The 14,836-nt window shown below is 45.2% G+C and overlaps 1 protein-coding gene across 1 annotated transcript in view; it reads right to left on the bottom strand.

Moving 5' to 3' along the window:
• FOXR1 (forkhead box R1) overlaps positions 1–14,836 on the bottom strand; it is a 176,924-nt gene that overhangs the window by 161,728 nt on the left and 360 nt on the right. The window lies entirely within an intron of this gene.

Below are 14,836 nucleotides of genomic sequence, written 5' to 3'. Positions count from 1 at the left end.
TGAACTCAAAGATGAACTAACCCCTCACCTAAACACACTGTTCATACTCAGCCTCTCCACAGGCTACGTACCCATAGAGTGGTGCACAGCAGTGGTTATTCCGCTCCACAAAGGTGGAGCCAGGACAGACCCCAGGAACTATCACCCTATAAGCCTGACTAGCTTGGTCTGCAAGGCTATGGAGCGCATCATCATGGAACTCATTAACAGAGACATTGGGAACCTCCAAACACTGGACCCTACCCAGTTCGGCTTTAAGTGCAGATCATGCCTCCTAAACCTGGTGGACTTCTTTGAGACAGTTACCAAGGCTATAGACGAGACAAAGGTGGTACACAGCTTACCTAGACCTCGCAAAGGCCTTCAACACCATTCCCCATTCTGGTATTATAGACAAGCTCACCAGCCTGAACATAAATCCCTACATCACAAGATGGGTTGCCAACTGGCTCATGGACAGAACCCACATGGTGAGAGTTGCGGGAGCCAGGTCTGACTCTAAACCGGTTACAAGTGGCGCTCCCCAGGGCTCAGTCCTAGTACCCCGTCTGTTCGGCATATACTTCTCAGAGGTACAGGAAAACACAGGAGGACTATGGCTGACCAAGTTCACAGACGACTGCAAACTAGGGGCTATAATTGACTCTCCGGCTGACACAGACATCCTTCAAAAGGGTCTCACTAAGACGGATCCCTAGTGTCAAAATCATGGCCTCAAGCTACATGCCAAAAAGTGCATAGTCATCCCCTTTGGAATAAACAAATTACCCATAAACTACCACATAGGTGGTAGTCCCCTAAATACGGAAGATGTAATAAGGGATCTGGGGACCCAAGTAGATAGTAATCTCTCCTTTGATAATCACATTGCCAAAGTGGTTAGAAAATCCTATGTGGCCCACCTAATCACAAAAGGGTTCGGATCCAGACCAAGAGAGGTCATTGTGCCCCTCTACTCATCAGACCCAGCATAGAGTACAATGCCCCATTTGGGATGTACCTTACAAGACACCTGCAACAGCTTGAAAGATGATAGAAGTACCTCACCAAGAGGATCACTGGCCTCAAACAGATGCCCTATACAGCTCGACTGAAGAAACTCCAGCTGTACTCGGTTGCATACCACCTACTCAGAGGTGATCTCTGCCTGACATACAAGGCCATGTCCAACCCAGAATTGATGGACATGCTCGACCTAAAGAAAACCATATCCCCTCGAGCCACATGCTCTAGGAATCTAAACCTCAACACAACAATAAATAGGACGTGCTGGAGGGATAGATTCCTGTCCCAGAGACTTCCCATGTTTTGGAACAAGATTCCAATTCACATTAGGCAGAGCTCCTCGCCAACAAGAAACCTTGATAAGTGGATGGGAAACAGAAAGTTTACCCCAGGTTTCACTTCAGTGGCTCTGCTGGACAGAGGCACAGAGAAATAATCTAAGGGGGCGGCAAAAGCCAACACGTTCTGGCTAGGCTTATAAATGCATTCGGGCAGATAGCCTAGTACTTACTTATGAACCTATGAGTACGTTTAAGCATCTATTGCAAGACTACCAGTTATTGGAGAGCCCACATTCTGCCACACAGTAGTCATCTTGGGATTAGTGCTTCTGTTTTCTCCTGGTGAGAGGAGGAGTGCAGTTACATTATTTCCTGGAGACTGCTGATCACCAGAAAGCTTAATAACTGCCTTATAGGTGACAGCTTAGAATAAGAAGTTATGTACCTACCATAATGTTCCATGTTAGTTGTCTTCTTCTCGCCTTCTTTCTTGCTTGTTGGGTTCGGAGCCAATCCTTGGCTCCGACTCGGCCATCTTCAAAAGCCCGAGAGCTGCTTACTGGCTTGAGGCCCCCTCCTATATCCCATGATGCCTGGCGCTAGATACCCAGATCTCGTTTGGTAACCTAACTACAGACATAATAATAATAATCATGATAATACAGTAACTGTAGCAGGATACAGGAAACTACTGGAGAGACTGACAGTCAGCAGTAACAGCCAGAGAAGACTCAGCCAGTGATAAAGAAGCCTAAGGAACTCTTCTCGGTCTACTAGGATAGGGGGATGGAGGGTGGGACGCAAGAAAGAAGGCGAGAATAAGACAACTAACATGGAACGTTATGGTAGGTACATAACTTCTTAATGTTAAGTTGTCTATCTCGCCTTCATTCTTGCTGGTTGGGACAGCGTCCCTAGCACCTCAATCCTGGGTGGCTCATCGGAACAGACTCTTCAGAACAGTTCTGGTTCTGGAAGCCACATCCAGCTTATAATGTGAAATGAAGGTATGTGGATTAGCCCAGGTAGCTGCCGCACAAATAGTTTCCATTGGCAATCTAGCCTGAAAAGCCACAGAAGTAGCTAAAGCTCTGGTGGAGTGACCTTTGGGTTTAGCAGGAAGGTCTTTGTTTCTCAACTGATATATAAAGGTAATAGTAGAAGACAACCACCTAGATAAGTTGACTTTTGACACCGGTATGCCTCGTTTTCCTTCAACGTAAGACAGGAACAACTGGTCTGATTTTCTGAATTGCTTGGTTCTATGCAAGTAGAAGCGTAATTGTCTATGGACGTCCAACTGATGTAATTTGTATTCTGCCTTGTTGGAATAATTCGGGAAGAACGCGGGCAGTTCAATGGACTGATTCAAATTACAATCAGAAGCAACCTTTGGGAGAAAGGAAGGATTAGTCTGAAGAGAAACTCTATCATTGTGAAAAACTAGGTAAGTAGGACGTACACAAAGAGCCTGAAATTCAGAAACTCTTCTGGCCGACGTAACTGCAACCAAAAGAAGGGTTTTCCAAGAAAGAAACTTCAAGAAACAAGAAGCTGCCGGTTCAAAGGGGGGCAGTATCAGGGAAGCTAAAATCAAATTCAGATCCCATGGAGGCGGGGGATCTCTTACTGGGGGCCTGAGTAGAGTGGTCCCCTTCAGAAAGGCTTTACAAAGCTTATGGGACATGATGCTTGAATCAGATAGGCCCGTATGAAAGTCTGAAATTGCAGCTAGCTGAACTCTAATCGTGGCAGAAGAGGATCCAGTTCGAAAAAGTTCTGCTAGAAAATCTAAAATATGGTGCACAGGGGCTGAAAAGGGATCTATATTCCTGTTCTCTGCCCATAAGGAAAAACGTTTCCACTTACTAGCATAAGTCTTTCTAGTGGTCGACTTATGCGAGGATAAGATGATTTCACACACCGAATGGGAGATGTTGGAAAGCCTGGCTAGAGTCGGAAAGTGGAGAAACCAAGCAGTGAGCTGGAGAGATTTTGGTGCAGCCCGCCCCAATTGATGGATCAGGAGATCTGGAATTGGGTCAAGGTTGCTCCAGAAGGTGATGATGCAGGAAGGGGAACCAAATTTGTCGAGGTCAGTAAGGCGCAATGAGGATCATCTTGCATCCTAGTGTGGTAGCTTTCTGAATTAGTTTGGGAATCAGGGGGAATGGAGGGAATGCATAAAGAAGTCCATGGGGCCAATCGTGAACTAGAGCGTTTCTGGGGAGGTGTCCGGGAAGAGGTAGGAGAGAGAAAAAATTGTCGCACTTGCTGTTGAAGGGGGTGGCAAAAAGGTCACAGCAAGGCTGACCCCATTTGCGGAAGATTTTGTCCGCCACAGTCTGATTGAGAGACCACTTGTGAGGCATGAGAATTGCTCTGCTCAGCCTGTCTGCTATAACATTGGACTTCCCAGGGATGTGTGCTGCTATCAGAAACCGTTGGGAAGAGATCGCCCACTGCCAAAGTCTGACTGCTTCTCGACATAAAGGGTATGACTTGGTTCCGCCCTGCTTGTTGATGTACCATACCACTGACATATTGTCTGTTTGAATTGCAATGGTCCCGGTGGGAAGAGAGTTCTGAAGAACTTACAACGCTAAAAGCACGGCTCTCATCTCCAAGACATTGATATGCAGATTGTACTTGTGAGGCTGCCAGGTGCCTTGGACTGTTCTGCCCTGATAATGCCCCCCCCCACCCGATCAGGGAGGCGTCCATGGTCACCATAGCTACTGGGGGAGGAAGAATGAATAGTCTGCCCTGGTGTAATGATGGGGAAACCATCCACCAGACAAGTTGGTTTTTGCATGACTGTGATATAATTATCCTGTGAGACATCGGGAGTTGCTGGAAAGACCACTGTGTGAACAGCATCCACTGAAGAATCCTCATATGAAAGCGTGCAAGGGGGACTAGTATTATAGCTGCTGCCATGAGACCCAATGTTTTTAAGACAAATCTGGCCTGAATCTTTTTGCATCGTAATAAGACCTGCACATGTCGTCGAATGGCTAACACTCTGTCTACTGGTAGAGTCTCTGACATGTCCTTTGTGTTTAAGTTTGCACCTATAAAGGTGATAGATTGACAAGGCGAATGCAGACTTTTCGAAATTTATTGTGATGCCTAGAGTGGAGCACGTTTGGATTGTGTAGTCTCTGGCTAGCAGCAGGTGATGCCTGGTGGTTGCAGTAAGGAGCCAGTCATCTAAATATGGAAACACCTGGAATCCTTGCCATCTCAAGTGAGCGGTGACTACTGCCAAACATTTGGTGAACACCCTGGGGGCTGTGGTGAGACCAAAGGGCAGCGCTCTGAACTGATAATGACTGGCTCCCAGCCGGAAGCAGAGGAATCTTCCAGAGCATCTGTATATTCTGATATGGTAGTACGCGTCCTGAAGATCTATCGAGCACATCCAATTGCCCTGACCCAGAAAGGGTAAAATGGACTGTAGCGTGACCATCCGGAACTTCATTCTTTGAACAGACCTGTTTAGTCTGCTGAGATCCAGAATGGGTCTCCAGTCCCCTGTCTTTTTTGATACCAAAAAGAACCTTGAGTAAATTCCGGATCCTTGTTGGTCTGCTGGGACTGACTGGATGGCTCTTTTTCTTAGCAGTTTTGAAATTCCTTGGAACTGCTTGATCCCTTAGATTGGGTGGAACATCTGGAAGGGATTTGTTGGGAATGTAGGGAGTGTGAAAGAAGGGGATTTTGTAGCCTTCGGATATGATAGAAAGTACCCATTTGTCTTTTGTTATACTTTGCCAGGCTTCTGGGTACAGCGATAATCTTCCCCCGACTGCCTCCAAAGGTGGACACTTGGCCCTGATTTTGCGGACCCCCCCTGCCCCTAGGGCGGCGTCTGTTGTTGTTCCCTCCTATGCCCCTGGAGGGAAACTCTCCACGTGTGTCAGTTACGGCTCCCTGGGATTTCCAGAACCACATCTTCCCACTCTTCTGACCCTTGGGATATGGTCTTGAAGGAGTGGAAAAATGGACTCCAACTGCAGAGAGAGTCTTGCCTTCCTGCTCACACCTGGTAAGGGTATCCTTCACCTGTGGTCCAAACAGAGCAGAACCATCAAAGGGGGTGTTGGTGGAAGACGCCTTAAAGGGTTCCGCAAAGTTGCATAACCGCATCCAAGTGTGTCTCCTCAAAGCCACACCTGTGCCTACGGCCCTACTCGCTCCATCAGCTGCATAAGAGATGAGCCGCATGGAGGAGTTTACTACAGAATTTAGAGTTGCCAGCTGGGAGGCAATCTTAGCCTGAGCCCCCACAGCTGATGGATCTTGAAGGGTATCTCCTAACTCTTTAAGGAGATCCCTTTGAAGGCGGGTAAAATGGCACAAATAGTTCAGAGACCTCATGGAAAAGGTCACTGAGGAAAACATCCGCTTCCCATATCTGTCCATCGTCCTAGATTCCTTATTAGGGGGGTGGACAGACGAAGAAGTTTCAGCCAACTCCTTTTTAGTGGCCGCTGCTACCACCATGGCATCAAGGGGAACACCCATGGTCAGAAATTGCTTGTCCTGAGGGGGCGGTGATGAATTTTGTGGGCCTACAGGGAGCTGGTTCCATTGTGTCTGGAGCTGACCATGCCTTTCGAGCCACCACCGACATCAGTGGATCGAAAGGCGGAGACACCCAGGAGGTGGAGGGTCGGGAACCAAATGCGTCCAGGAATACTGACTCATCCTCGGAAGGGTTAAGGGTAGTCCAGTCCCCCCTCTGTCTAAGGATTTCAAGGATGTCTGAGAAGGAGATGTCCTCAGAGGGGGATCTCGGGGACCCTTCCGACTCCTCCAAATCGGTATGTGAAGTGACAGACTCAAGGGAGTCAACGTGCTTCCTCTTGCATTTTCTCTTTCGAGGGGGCTCCTCTGAATGAACAGGGGAGGCCTTGGAAGAGGAAGATACACCCAATGGGGTGCCCTGGAACGCTTGTTCCCCACGCTTGGGGTCTGGAGGAGGGGCAGAGGCAGGAGCAGGCACCATGGGGGGAGGAGCCGATGAGGCCGACCGTGAGGCTGACTCAGAAGCCAGCACACTCCTCATGACCTCGAAGGCGCCCCTTCCCGATGCCATAGAAGGCTCCAGCTCCGAAGAGACCGGAATCCTTCCCGGCACTGAGAGGGACGGCTCTGAAGCTGATGTAGGAGCCAAACTCACCTGCGCCGAAGCTCCGAGAGGGAGAACGGGGTCGGACAAGGGTCCGATGCCACTCGCCCCCTCGGAGCAGACGAGGGAGTCCCGGCGCCCAGATCCCTCCAAGGACGGCATCATGGAAGAGATCGGAGCCGACGACGGCATTGAAAGGGGAGGTATTGGTGCCGATGGACCCACGGTTCCAGCCACAGCATGCTCCGGCTCCGAACTCAAGGGATGAGTCGAAGGAGGAACTATTGGTGAAACAGGTAGAGCCGAACCCTGGTGAGGGGGGCTGGATAGCATTTTTGCCAGGGCCTGCAACTTTAAAAGCCTGCTCACCACTCTCTCCAAATCATGGTCAGATAGCCTAGACCGAGAAGAGTGGGATCGATGACTCTGCTCAGATTGCAATAAGGGTGACCCTCGAGCAGAGTGTATCGACTCCAATGATGGTGACCTGGAGCGTTTCCGACTCCCTGACGGTTCCGACGGAAGAGTCGGAGCCGACTGAGAGATAGGTACTTCGGCTCCAGTTGGAGCTGAAGTTGACGTAGAAATAGGTACTTCGGTTCCAGCCGGAACTGAAGTTGAAGCAGAAGCCATACTCGGCGACGGCTCCGAGCTGGGAGCCAACAGCTTCGATGGCCTAGAAGGTTTCACTGACTGAGTCTTGGCCGGTGATCCTTCAGGTTTAAGCAAACCCCTCAGGATAAGCTTATTCCTATGCTCCTGCAGGACTCTTGGACTAAAGGCGTGACACACCGAGCAAGAGTCCTGCAGGTGTAGGGAGCCCAAGCAGTAGACACATGAAGTGTGACCATCTGTCAGAGACATTTTCTGAGTCACACTTCTTGAATCCTGACACACTTGTGTCTTTAGACATTCCTGTAAAGGAAATCAAATACAAATAACAAGTAGAGTGGAGAGTAGGTAACTGAAAAAAAATACACACAATTCATACAAGTTACCACACCCTAACAGCACACACACACACACGCACTATACTAATATAAGACGTACAAGCTACCACAATTTACTAAAAAGAAAACTTTTGTCTACCTTAAAAACAAAACAATGATAGGCCTCTAACTAAAACGGCTTACTTTGAAGGTAAACGGGGGTGGGGGAGGGAAAGGAAAAACTCTCCAAGGAGAAAATAAGTTTTGAAGGTGAGATAAACACTAAAACTGCTATGGAATCTACTCTAAGCTTTAACAATAAAAGTATACCTAATAAACTACAAAAAAGTCCTAATATAAGAACAAAGTGAAAATTATGACCCGAGCCAGAAAACGCAACCTTGTAGCAGAAGCGGAAAATGAGATCTGGGTATCTAGCGCCAGGCATCATGGGATATAGGAGGGGGCCTCGAGCCAGTAAGCAGCTCTCAAGCTTTTGAAGATGGTCGAGTCGGAGCAGAGGATCGGCTCCGAACCCAACCAGCAAGAATGAAGACGAGATAGACAACTTAACATTCTGTGCTTATATTCTGATCCTGGTGAGAGTAGGAGCAGAGTGCACTGATTCCAGACTCTTTCTGGTTGGAGAGTGAGTGTCTGTGCTTAATGTACCCGATTGGTCTGGTTGCTATTCGAGACATCTAACAGAAAAAGGCTACAAGCCTGCAGACCCTTGCATCATCTGGGACAAGACTGTGGACCACCAAACAGGCCGTGGCCTCCTTCTCTTCTTGGGATTGGTGCTAACATTTTTCTTCTGGTGACAGAAGAAGCAAAGGAGTATTGTATCCCAACAGAGTGAAGCTGTCCTGAGATCAGCATTAGTAGTAGCCAGACAGTAGCCATTCATGCGACTCCCCTCTTTTCATCATTCTTGACAAGCTAATTCTTTATTTTTCATATTCTGCCTAAATACTTCATCCTTAAATTTTCAGGGTCTACGTATTAGTTTCCCCTCAAGTGTTTGGCAGTGCTCTGTACAGACTCAGGCACCTTGAGTGACATTTTTCCTGTAAAAGGAATATATATAAGGAAACAGCTCCAGTACTTAGCAATAATGACCATCCCTCCTGGCAAGTCTAAAGGTCAGTTCCCTATGCTTTCTCCTATTAACCTGGTGAACTTGGGCATTCTGAGGCAGTGTAGCAACTGCCTCATGTACACAGACAACCCTCTCCTCTTACCTCCTAATACTCAGACTTGTGAGAGATGCACTTATATATCCAAGTCAAGACCGGAATAGCTGGTCAAGAGGAGGTGGTCAACACCTGTACCACACCACATGGAACACACAGCCCTCCAGAACACCCACCATCACAGCTCTCACAGAGAAACACAAATCACAAACCCACCTTTGCGAAGGCTCTCAATAGAAATCTACACAAACAGCAGAGACCTCCAAGGCAGAAACGCACTCGACCACCACAGCACAAACCACAAGACACATAGCTCACCTACAGTGTGCCCCTCACCCTAAGCCTCGAATGCAAAATAGCTTGCCCAATACACTAATCACAGATGATTCGATAATGAAGCACTCATGTCCCACTCACTAGGATGAATAAGGAGAAGGTAACAGTCAGCTATCTATCAAGTGCCAGAATCTGATACATAACACACGCACTCAGGTCACTCCACAACAAGTACAGGTATGACTCTATCACTGTGGGTGTGAATGACCTGAGATGCACCTCTCTGGACTACATAAGGAGAGACCTGGAGGAGCTCTCGGATTATGTGGCCCTGGCAGGTATGACCCTAGCCCTGAGCAACATCCTACCATCGCCCAGAATGATACCGCAGTACAAGCAGAAAATAACTGACTTCAACAATTGGCTAAGTTTCTGGTGTCATTCTAAGGGGATCCAGTATCTGTCTGCTTGGGATAACATGACTGACAGACCTCAATGCTTTGCCAGAGATGGCCTGCATCTGCCATCCCTGGGTTTCCGTATACTGGCTAGGACTCTTGCCACCCCTATAGTGCCTTTTTTAGGTGATATTCCAAAGATCAAATTACCACCGTAACAGCTATAAATAAATGCAGTCTGAGGGTCATGCTGCTAAATGCTAGAAGTCTAACTCTCAAGATGCACTTGCTCAAAGCACTTCTCAAAATGGAGAACATCAAACATTTGTGCTGTAACGGACACCTAGTTTAAAGCAGCAGAAAGCACCCCTGCGCTACCAGGCTTTAACTCATTCCACACCTTTCGGCCCCAGAACATGGACTGAAGCTCCAAAGGCAGTAGTGTCTCCATATTCATAAAGGATATGCACACCTCTAGACTAGTAGCTCAGCTTAAAGCATCTCATATACTTCAGGTACAACTAACATTGGGTAAGATGATTCAGGTCGTAGCCTGCTATAGGTCCCCAATCATGTCCCAAGATTCTCACTCCATGTTCCTAAGCACCATGGAAACTATTATAATCCAACCCAACACTCTCATACTACGTGACTTCAACTACCCCTCCATCAACTGGAAAAACTACTCATACACCAATACACTGGCCGAACGCTTCCTGGAATTCATCAATTCCAATGATCTGGACCAGCTTATTCTTACCCCACTAGAGGAAGCAACATCCTTGACCTAGTTATTATTAACATGGGCAACCACTGCTCTACAGCAATAGTCAATTCCTCCCTGGTTAGATCCAACCACAAACTAATCACCATGGAAATCCACATCTCACCCACACCCTTCACAAAGGTAACCACCATGAAAAACTTCTCCAAAGCTGACTTTGGACTCCCAAAAACAGAGGTGGCTAACTTCATGGCACCCATGTCAATGGAAAATAGATGCAGGACTGCCAAATCATACACCAATGCACTGTACGAACACTAACATAAATGCATGGAACTAGCCATACCCAACAGAACCAACATGCTCTCCTCCAAAAAAAGGAAGGCAATCTGGTGGTCCCCTGCCATTAATAAACTCTACAAGAGAAGGAAGAAACTGTTGCAGAAAAAGGTGAAGTCCCAAGACTGGAAAAACTCTCTTATTAGCCTCAACAAAAAGTTGAGATCCCTCATCAAAACCTCTAAAGCTGGTTATGAAGGCAGAATTGCAGCAGACACTAAAAAAACCCACAAAGCCTTCTATAGTTATATTAAAAATCTGCATGGCAACACCCAGGTTTGCTCTGAGTTACTGCACAATGGTACCTCCTATACTGAGTCAACAGATATTGCCAACATACTGGCTGACAGATTCAGTGCCAACTTTACCTCTCCCCCCTCCCCAAGGACCAATCACAATACCAGAGGAATGACAGGCACCCAGCATTACTGCAGCACAGGTTATAGCTGCATTGTCCAAGGTCAAGAATGCAGCTTCCATGGGACCCGACAATATCCCTGGATGTGTTCTACATGAAGTACAAAGTGAACTGGTACCACATGTGTGCCATGTTCAATCACAGCCTCACCTCAGGCTTTGCCCCTACCGAATGGCACACTGCTACATTCATCCTTCTCCATAAAGGGGGAGCAACTACAGACCCTGGGAATTATCACTCCAATAGCCTGACAGGTCTGATATGTAAGGCTATGGCGTGTTCATCATGGACCTAATTAACAAGGATATAGGGAATCTCCAAAGTCTAGATCCCACGCAATTTAGTTTTGTGAAAGGTAGATCATGCCTGCTCAACCTGATTGACTTCTTTGAGTCAGTCACCAGAGCTGTGGATGAGGGCAAGGCAGTTCATAAAGCCTACCTTGATCTGGCCAAGGCCTTTGATACCATTCCCACTCAGGAATTATTGATAAACTCACCAAACTAGGCAACAACCCCTATATCACTAGGTGGGTTGCAAATTGGCTCACAGATAGAACCCACAGTGTGAAAGTAGCAGACTCCAAGTCAGACTGCCGACCAGTCACGAGTGGAGTCCCACAGGGATCAGTCCCGAATCCTCTCCTGTTTGGCATTTACTTCTCAGACATCCAGGCCAACACAGAAGGACTCTGGCTGACCAAGTTCGCAGACGACTTCAAGCTGGGAGCCATTATTAACTCCCCAAGTGATGTAGACATCCTACAGAAAGGACTCACCGAGACCAATGACTGATGTCAAAACCATGGCCTTAAGCTTAATGCCAAAAAAATGCATCATCATCTCCTCTGGAAAAACTCAGTTCCCACTAATTACCACATTGATGGGAGCCCACTGAACACTGAAGGCATTATAAGAGATCTGGGGGCGCAGGTTTGACAGCAGCCTCTCCTTTGACCACCACATGTGCCACATAGAAGGACTTTCTGACCACAGTGGCAATCTCATTACCAAGGGTTTTGTATCCAGGAAGAAATATATTGCCCCATTTGGCATGTACCTCACTAGACACATGCAACAGCTGGAAAGGTCAGAAAAGTACCGCATGAAGAGGATCCTAGGCCTTAAACACATGTTGCACATGGACAAACTCAAAAAAACTCCAGCTATTCTCTGTCTCATATTGTCTACTAAGAGGCAATCTCTGCTTGACTTACAAAGCCATATCTGACCCAGCTCTGTTAGAAATGCTGCATCTAAAGAAATCCCAATCCCTCCACACCACAAGCTCCACAGACTACAACCTCAGTACCACAATCAACAGAACATGCTGGAGAGACATGTTCATAACCCAGAAACTGCCCATGCTCTGGAATAGACTTCCCATACATGTCAAGCAGAGCACCTCACTGGCCCTCTTCAATAGAAATCTTGATGAGTGGATGGGAAATAGAAAGTTCACCCCGGGGATCACTCTAGTGGCTCTACTTGATAGAAGCACCGGGAACTAACGTTGGGCAACATGATGCCAGGGCACTTCTATGGGCTTGGCTTGTAAAGGCTCCATGGCCATTAGCCTAGTACACACCTATGAACCTATGTTCTTCCAAACAATAGTTTTTTAAGTCACCGAATGACGTATAAATGGGAGGTGGTTTTATCAGTGCTTCTTATTGGTGCAATTTGAACGTGTGATTTTTCTGACAGGGTTATTTAAATGTGGTTTACTTGGATTCATTGGTTCTGAAGAAGTCTGTTATAAAACAAGATGAAAGTGCTCAATTTTTGTATTAAATACAGTGTTTTTTAAGATAACCTGGCTGCTCGTTGCCTTACGGAATCAGCTTGCATCGCAGTGTGTGGATTGTTTGCTAACTCTATGGTTGGAGCAAAACCACCATGATTAACTCTTTTCTCCACCACCACTATTTTTTGACATAAACAAATTGCTGGTCTTTCTTCTGTTTACTCGAATGGTCACATGTTTGTTTTCCAATATTCTACTGGGGGAGGGAGAATAAAAAATACTTTCTGGTGCCAAAACACCGCAATATATATATATATATATTCATGCATGTTATCACTTTCGTTGAAGTTGTTGAAAATGTTAAGTTAGATTCATTCAGGGGAACGCTTTCCATGGAGGCAATACAAGTCTATTGATGCATTACATAAGACATATGATAAACTACACCGAATATTTAGCAGCAAATTTGCAAAAGATAGATTAATAAGTAAATAATAAATAAATAAATAAATAATCAATTAATAATGAACAAAAAATGGTCTGCTGGTTTGAGGCCAGCCTATGATATTCAAGGTTTAAGTTTAAAGCTTTAAAAGTATATTTTACACACACTATAATATATATATATATATATATATATATATATATATATATATATATATATATATATATCTATAGACACACACATACATACACACACAATGTATGTCTGTATATATGACACACACACGCAGACATACACATATGTAATTTAGTCGCAAAAAAGAGCTTTTTCTTTTGTGATTAGTTGAGGTTTGTTTTTTTTGAATGATTAGGTTAACTAAGTTTCAATTTGAAGTGGGCAAAACAGCGAGTGTCAACTATTCCTTGGTTTCGTGACACACACATAAAAATAATATATGCAGGTATATATGTGTATATATAATTATATATGGGGTTCTGGGGTCATACCTCTTAACCTTTTAGCACAAAAGAAATCTGGGCAAAGACAGAGAACAGGGAGACAAAGGTCCAAAAATAGGGACAGATTTTAAATTTTTCTCTTATAAACTTTGAAAGTTGCTAGAATAACAGTATTTGTCTTATCATGCATTTTTCTGAAGAATATGAAGTCTAAAACACAATTGTGTATCACTATTTGGTGACTTCAGTCCTCAGATCATCCCAGTGATTTGCCAGAAAAATCACAAGTTTTATAAGGAACAGACCAAAAATATGAGACAAAAATCTGGACATCCTGTGAAAATCCGTACAGCTGAGAGGTAATGTCGTGGGTGGATGGACATACCCACACAAAACCCAAGACAGGAACTAACGCTTCTGTCCATCAATAAGCCTGGAAATAACCCACTGTGCACCCTTTGCTCCTTGACAGTTATCGGTGGTAATAACCGTTGTAGGTTGTTTGTTTAGCTAAGGAAATAAAAACATTTGAGTTTGTTTACCTGGTGTGTTTTAACCATAGCTCTCAACCTTCCATGTCCAAAATGAGGAACACTAGCCCTCATAATGCGGAACAAATGGGCAAAATGTGGAACACATACTAATGGCTTACTAACAACTTCATCTAGGAAGGCCATAGGATGGTTAAAATAAGCTGGTTTTACTTATAAAGAAGATCTTTTAATGAATTAATATGATTCACTTCTATTTACAATGGATTTCACTTAAAAAAATTCCTAACACTGAATGTGTGACAGTCTTTCAATGTGGAACTTTGAGGAACTTCGAGGAACTCAAACTTTTTAAGACCCCAAATGAGGTACGTTCCTCGTAATGAGGTACACTTGAGAGGTATGGTTTTAACTATGCGTTGGTGCCACATTTCTTTTGGCAGTACCAAGTTATATTCCCATTATGCTGCTCTAAAGGTTGTTGCTGTGCCCGACATTAACCAGTATAGTATCTTCCATTTTATTTCAAACTTAGTTCATATTATTGGATAGTGCTGTTTCATAAATCCCTCCCAACCTTCCGCCTCCAAAATGTGAAACAAGCGAACATAAATAATGTAGAGCACTTGCCAATAAATGAGAACTAAGAGCATCACAGCTCAGATAATACATTACCTTCTGGAAAGTATAAACAAACTGATGTTTAAAAATTAACACGATTCTGTGATGGGTCACAATGGAAAGTTGTTTAAAAACGTGGAAAGTTGTTTAAAAACGTTAAGAGCATGTAACAGATTCCTCATGCTGAATCTTAAAACTTCCATGTTTTACTTTGAAGATATGTTTCTCCTAATATGGTACTGTTGAGAAGCACGGACTATTATTAATAGCCCCCCCCCCCGCGGTATCACAATACTAATCAGCTATTGTTCCACCTTCTATTTAATGTTAATACGGTTCCAACACCCCGCTCGTAAAGTAATTCCTCTGAAT

This window comes from Protopterus annectens, chromosome 8.part0 (assembly GCF_019279795.1).
Source record: "Protopterus annectens isolate FY-2018-M chromosome 8.part0, PAN1.0, whole genome shotgun sequence".
Lineage (NCBI taxonomy): Eukaryota > Metazoa > Chordata > Ceratodontiformes > Protopteridae > Protopterus > Protopterus annectens.
The sequence above is the reverse complement of the archived record's forward strand: the minus strand, read 5'-3'. Positions and strand labels throughout refer to the sequence as shown.